Source organism: Magnolia sinica, chromosome 2 (assembly GCF_029962835.1).
Source record: "Magnolia sinica isolate HGM2019 chromosome 2, MsV1, whole genome shotgun sequence".
Classification (NCBI taxonomy): domain Eukaryota; kingdom Viridiplantae; phylum Streptophyta; class Magnoliopsida; order Magnoliales; family Magnoliaceae; genus Magnolia; species Magnolia sinica.
Genome location: NC_080574.1, coordinates 8143982 through 8151327, shown reverse-complemented (window position 1 = coordinate 8151327; position 7346 = coordinate 8143982). Strand labels below are relative to the sequence as shown.

At 42.1% G+C, this 7346-nt stretch overlaps 1 long non-coding RNA gene across 1 annotated transcript; it reads right to left on the bottom strand.

Annotated features, from left to right (window-relative positions):
- On the bottom strand, positions 1-646 carry LOC131226129 (uncharacterized). The gene is made up of 3 exons (XR_009161650.1): positions 515-646; positions 360-435; positions 1-282 (listed from the first exon to the last, which is right to left on the bottom strand). It is a non-coding gene; the product is annotated as an uncharacterized LOC131226129 (long non-coding RNA).
- Positions 647-7346: the final 6700 nt, after the last annotated feature.

Sequence of the window (7346 nt, the reverse complement as noted above, 5' to 3'; positions counted from 1 at the left end):
CATATGCATGCTGTCTGACCGTCATCAGGTCCAGTGGGTCTTCTTGTGCTTTTCTTCTTCCTTCCGAGCGGAGCAACCTCTCTCGTAACTTCATATTGTAATGACAATACACTAGCTTCTAAAGCCTCTCATACCCTATTCTATTACGTTTATTTGTATATATGAGGGAGAATGTACTCCAATTCCTTTCACAGGGTGACGAGGACACCGTCCGTGCAAGCACAAGGATGGCTAGTCGTTGTAAAATCTCACAGTCAGTCTCATACATGGACCACCATTCACCTGCATATCATAAGATTCTTTCATTATCTTAGATTTTTCAAAATAATATAAAATTTAAGTTTACTACAGTGACTCACATGGCATCATGGCGTTCCTTGACTTTACTGCAGGGTGACACCCAAACATCCCAACTGCGTCGCAGAATTTAACAATCTGTTGATGGCGTATAGAAACTAGAATAAATAATGATTGAGATGAAGATAAGGAAAATATAAGTGTGGAACATATTTACCTTACTACCAAAGGTGCCTTTCCCAGGACAGTCGGGGAATAAGTGATCGTACACCTCATGCACAGCCCTCTTTAATGAATTATCTTCGAAGAGGTTTCGGCTGTAGTGGTATTTGGGATTTAAGAAATACGCTGAAAACCAACACATACACATTAGTACAACCCTCATTTATTATTGTATATGGGAAAAAATCCATATAGGTACTTACCAGCCTAATGTAGTGGGTGAGAAAGTGTCATTTCCCAACGATCGTCTATTATTGCATGCACCCACTTATATGCATTGGGAGCTTTAACCATGATGACCTCTTTCATCAGCTGTATAGATGGATAAAACAACCCCATCGACGAATTTGTCTCATTGTCCACCATCCTCAACACCACATAAATAGGCTCTATAATACCCACAACACCACGCACTTTATCCCAAAATGAATTTTTCAGCACCAGCTCCTCAATTCTATAGGTTACTTTCGTCAACCACTTTTTCCATTCTACGTAATCATGAGAGGCGAAAAGCTCTCGTAACCCCTGTTTGTGTTTGAGAAGGCTACTTAAGGCGATATAATTTGTGACGAATCGCGTCACTCCGGAGAAGGCTCATGCGCATTGCGGCTAATAACCAGCTGCGGTTGTATATAAAGTTTGTGATGAGTCGTGCATCAGTAATTACAGTCTTCACCGACGGCCTATCCCCGATCCCCTCTAACATGAGATCGATGCAATGGGCTGCGCAGGGGTCCAATACATATGATACTTGCTCTGAATATCCTTCCCCGCCTTAACAAATGCACTCCCATTATCCGTAACAAACTGCATAATATTTCTCCTTCCAACATCTTGCATAACGTTGTGCATTAGTTTGTAAATGTAGTTAGAATCCTTGATCTTACTACTCGCATCTATACTCTTTAGGAACACCGCCCGTCCCTTGAAATAGACCATAAAATTTATAATCGACATCTTCGTCGGTCCGGTCCAACCGTCACACATGACGGTACAGCCGTACATCTCCCATGACTGCTAATACGAATCAACGTATGTCTTCATTTCTGCATGTTCATCATCCAAGTATTTTCTCATGATCTATGCGGGTGTGGGCGGCTGCACACCCTCACCCCCACGCTGCACTTCACTTATTATATTTTTGAAGTGCGGGCTTACTGCGGCATTTGCGGGGATTTGATCGTATATAAAAAAATTTGCTATAAATTTTTCAACTTTTTCCCTCATATCCCCTCCACTAAGCATCTCCTTTATTTTCTTTTGTGTCCCTCCTGCCTCTTTATACATCTTCGGATCTGAAGGTAAATCCGGCACCCGCATGCTACTACTCCTGCCCATGCCCCATATTCCTCCCCGCCTACTACCCTCCCCTGATCCACCCCTAACACTCTCCCCTGCTCCACTCCCCCCACCACGCTCATGGATAGACCCCTCAAATCTAGGCCTACTTGTGTCCCACCTCCTATTCTGATCCCTCTCCCACTGATCCCGTATGGACTCTTAAATTGCACGTCTGTATTCGGAATCATCATCCTTATCGAGATCCACTACATCATCCTCACCTGCATATAGTGGTGGCCCCAGTTCCTCCCTAATCTCCCTCTCCTGCGCATGTCGTTCATCTTTTGACTTTACATTTTTTTCCAATATGGTTTTCATCTGTTCTCGCACATCCTTTGGGCACTTAGGGCAATTCACAACATTGCAATACCCTCCTACTAAATGCTCCTTTAGGCGGGTTACCCCACAACTCCTCGATACATGGCCACATAAATCACAAATACTCCCGAATCGATTATCGGGAATGGGCTGACCGTACGTCCACCCTATATCAGGTTGTCTCCCTCCTCTTCCTCCCGACATATTTTACCTGTAAAATAATATTTTATCTATCCATTGAGATTGGATAGAGTCAAAATCAGATAGATCCACCACTCAAATGGGCCACACCGCATAGAATAATGAGATTTGATGTCAACAATAAGTTAATAATTAGGGGCTATCCAACTAGTGGTCATCATTTGAACACTAATTAGTGGTCATCATTTGAACAGTTAACGGGTGGATGGCATGGATCATAACAATGAGTAGATTATGACCATTTGCACATTGTTCTTTGATCATGCACGTTGTACTCCTGATAAGGATTCCTAAACTAAACACCAGATGGGCATGAGGACTCTTGATTGATAACTGTAACGGTCCATAGCTCTTGAACTAAGGGCATAGATCCCCTCGACTAAAAAGTATCTAGACTGCTTTTGTGCTGCCCATTAGATCTGGGCCATCCGTATGGCTGTACATGCCATCTAGATTGAGTGTACGCTGCCTGTTAGATCTAGACCATCCATTGTGTGGCTTTATACACCATCTGGATCATGCCTATGTGTTGCCCATCAGATGTGAACTATCCATATAGCTGCACAAGCAATCTGGATTGTACTTTTTTACATTACCCATTACGTGTGGACCGTTCATATGGCCAAATGCACCATCTAGACTCTACATGTGGTGCCCATCAGATCAGGACCGTCTGTACATCTTTACATACAATATGGAGCATGCATCTGCCTGCACATGGATCACATTTTGAATGGTATTGATACCATGTACCAAACATTCAACATCATGGATGAACAAAATCAGGGACATTTTGGGGTAAAGGTATGATCTCATCTGAACCGTTCGTACAACTCAGAGCTCAGAGCTCGAGGCACGTATGCTGCTCGTCCTTGCACGACACGTATGTACATCAGCATATCACAGGTTGCGTGTGGGAGGCAGATTAGCTACTGACAGGTTGAGACGTAGCTACTCCCTACCCCTGCAAAAGTGACGTGACCAAGTAGCTACTCCCTGCCCCTGCAAAAGTGACGTGACCAAGTTCTGTGGGACCTGCCATGATATATTTGTTGTATCCGCACCGTTCATTCATTTGAAGATATCAATTTAGGGCAGGAGCCAAAGATTGAGTCAAATCCAAGGCTCAAATGGACCCCACCATAGAACACAGTGGAGAGAGTGACGCCCACCATTAAAATCTTCTAAGGCCCAGAAAACAGTGGATCTGACTCATTCTTTGTCTCATGCCTTAAAATGATATATATATATATATATATATATATATATATATATATATATATATATAAATGTATGGACGGTGTAGATACAACACATACATCTTGGTGGGCCCCACAGAACTTGGTGCGTCACTTCAGTAGTCTAGCTACGCAACCCGTCAGTGCGCGGGGAGACGGATTGGCTACTCCCCCTGACACCGGCCTCATGGCTGGTGGTCGGTGCTTTGTGGGCCCCACCATAATGTATTTGTTTCATCCATTCCATTCATCCATTTCTACGGATCATTTTAGGGATTGATACAATAAATTATAGGGATGTAAATCGAAGGTGGACCACACAAAAGGAAAACAATAATGATTGGATATCCACCTTTAAAATCCTCCTAAGGCCCACTGTACTGTTTATTTGACATCCAATCTGTTGATTAGGTCCTAAAGACCCAGATGAAGGGAAAAAATAAATATCAGGTTGTTCCAAAGCTTTTATGGCTCCCACAACGTTTTTAATGGTCAACGTTCATTCAACATTATTTCCTGTAATGTGGTCCACTTGAGTTGTGGATATGGTTTAATTTAGGGCTCAACGCCTAAAATGATCAGTAAAAACGGATGGACGGCATGGATAAACCATGTGCAATCACGGTGGGCCCAACAGAGTTTACTCAGTCAGATAAGAGCGTACTGAGTACGCAATCCAGCGTGAAGACCCGTCAGTGACGGGGGCACGATACATCACCAAGTTACATGGGTCCCACCATGATGTATTTTTTATACCTACACCGTCTATACATTTGAAGAGATCATTTTATAGCATGAGCTAAAAAATGGCTCAGATCCAGAGCTCGAGTGGACCCCACCATAGAAATCAGTGGAGAAATGTTTCAACGGTGGAAAGCATTTACCCCATCGGCGGGGAAGCGGATTGCGTACTGAGTAAACTCTGTGGGATCCACTGTGATTTATCTATTTGATCCACACTGTTCATCCATTTTAAAAGTTAATTTCAGTTCATATACCAAAAAAAAAAAATTATATCTAAATATCAAGTAGACCACACCACAGGAAATAGTGTGAAATGAGTGTCTACCATTGAAAATTTCTAGGGGCCACCGAAGTTTTGGATCAAGTTGATATTTTTTATTTCACTTCATCCAAGTCTTTTTTATCTTATGAACATGGTGGATGAGAAATAAATATCACTTTGGGCACTAGAAAGATTTCAACGGTCGAAATCACTATTCCCACTGTTTCCAGTGGTATGGTTCACTTGGGCTTTGTATATGCTTCAATTTTAGGCTCAACGTATAAAATTATGTGAAAAAATGTATGGACGGATTGGATAAACCGCACACATTCAAGGTGGACCACAACTGAGTTTACTCAGTATGATAAAAGCGTACTGAGTAACTAGTACGCAATCCTATTTCCATCCGCCGAAGCGGATTGCGCACTGTGTACGAAGTAAACTCTGTGGGGCCCACTGTCATTCGTGCATTTTATCAAATCCATCCATCCATTTTATCATATAATTTCATAGCTTTTGAAAGAAAAATTAATCATATCCAAAGCTCAAGTGGACTACACCACCTGAAACAGTTTGAATTGAAGTCTACCGTTGAAAAGTTCTTGGGGGCCCACAAAAGTTTTAGATCAAGATGATATTTGTTTTTTTCCATTCATCCATGTCTTTGTGATATTATGAACAGTTTGGATGACAAATAAACATCATTGGGGGCCTTATAAATATTTCAATGGTGGAAATCAATACTTCCACTATTTCCTTTGGTATGGTCTACTTGAGATTTTGATATACTTTATTTTTGGGCTCCACCCATAAAATGATCTGGAAAAATAGATGGACGGCGTGGATGAACTAGATTCTAAACAACGGGCCCTACAGAGTTTACTCAGTACGATAAGAGCGTACGTAACTCAGTACGCAACCTGATTTCCCCATCCACCCCTCTTTTCATCTTCCCTCTTCATTTTCACCTCCATGGCTCCATCCACGTAGTCCGATCCAGTTCGTCCCCTCAAATCTCAGCCCGGAAGGAACGGTGAGTCAATCCGGCCTGATTCCTCTTCGGAATCTCCGAGAAAGAGGGAAGATGAAGAAAATGGGAAGAAAATGGCACTTACCTGTCGAATGGCTCACCTCCGATCACCGCTACAGCAGGTACCCTTCGATTTCTTTCTCTTTTTTTTCTAATTCATTTTTTTTTTTGATTCTCCATTGCTCGGATCCGATTTTTATGGTGTGTGGGTGGTTAGCTACAGTGGGACTCGTGAGTCCCCTGCAATCCACCCGTGACTGTCCATGCATTGATGTCCGACAATAATGGAGAGGAAATGGCGTGCTATCGTCGATATATCGTGTGATATCGCCGATAATATCGGCCGATATTTGAATTTGGGATTTTTTGATATCTTCCAGAGGTTATTGCGAGTATATCGTCTCGCAGTGGTGCGATACCAATAATATTGGCCGATAGTATCGATATTTGAAACACTGGGTGGACCACACAACAGGAAACAACCGTGATAATGACACCCACCGTTGAAACCTTCCTAAGCCCAACCTGATGTTTATTTGCATTCCAATCTTTTCATGAAGTCACATGGATCTGGATGAGGGGAAAACACAAACTTCAGCTAGCTTGATTCAAAACTTCTATTGCTCTCGAGAAGTTTTTAATGGTGGGTGTTCAATCCCTATTGTGTGGTCCACTTTAGTGTTCCATCTGCCTTATTTTATCCGGGCCTAAGAAGTTGGAACCACGGATACAACGATGGGTTTGTTTCTCGTCAAAGAGTAGTGAAAAACCCGTGAGCCATTTGACTCAGAAGAAGGAAGAAGAGAAACCTATAAAAATCCATCCAAGCTTAGAACATTTGAATATTTCGTACCATATCATTCTCCCACAACTCAGTTGTAACACGACCATGTCTATAGAAGCTTTAGCAATGGCTGGTGTTGATTACACCAAATGCGGTCTTGATTTCAGAGCGTTGGATAATAAAGAGACTGATCGACGGCTGACACCGCTCTATCTGCTGGCCAAAGAAGATGGATTTAAGAAGAATAAGAAGAGAAAGGATAGAAGCATTTGTATAGTTGAATTGTCAGAGGAAAGACGAATGAAAGAGTTGTTGTTAGCTTGGGCTAAAGCTGTGGCAATTACTTTGTAGCTGAAATAAATGATATTGATTTTTATGGCTGTCTCATGGAACATTCTCTTCTTCTTCTTCTTCTTCTTTTTTTCTTTCTTTCTTTGTTTTTTTTTTTTTTTTATATTTCACAGGGCCCACGGGCCAAGTAGCCCAAACGGCTTTATTGGCAAGTTCGGACCAAGCTAAATGGGTGGTAGGTCAGGCTTGGGTTTGCTAATGTGGTCAGGCTCGAGTTGAAGCCTAACCTGAGTTGCCTATATAGTCTAAGGGTTGGATAATGTGATTAGGCATACTAATCGACCCCAAGTTGTGATTCATAATTCATTTAAAATTGTGTAAGGGCCAATGCGCTACAACAGTGACACTAGGATTCACAAATTCATGTGAGGCCTAAGGGAGAGGAGTTTCAATGGGTTTTAAACTCTTCAACTCTTTAAACAATGGACAACGCGATCCTTTCAATTCAATCTCCACACTCGATGGGCAGCGCGATCATTCAATTCCACAATTTTATAGTTTCAACATGAGACAGACCACCAAACCCAATCGGCCCAAAACCCAAAACAGCTTAATACA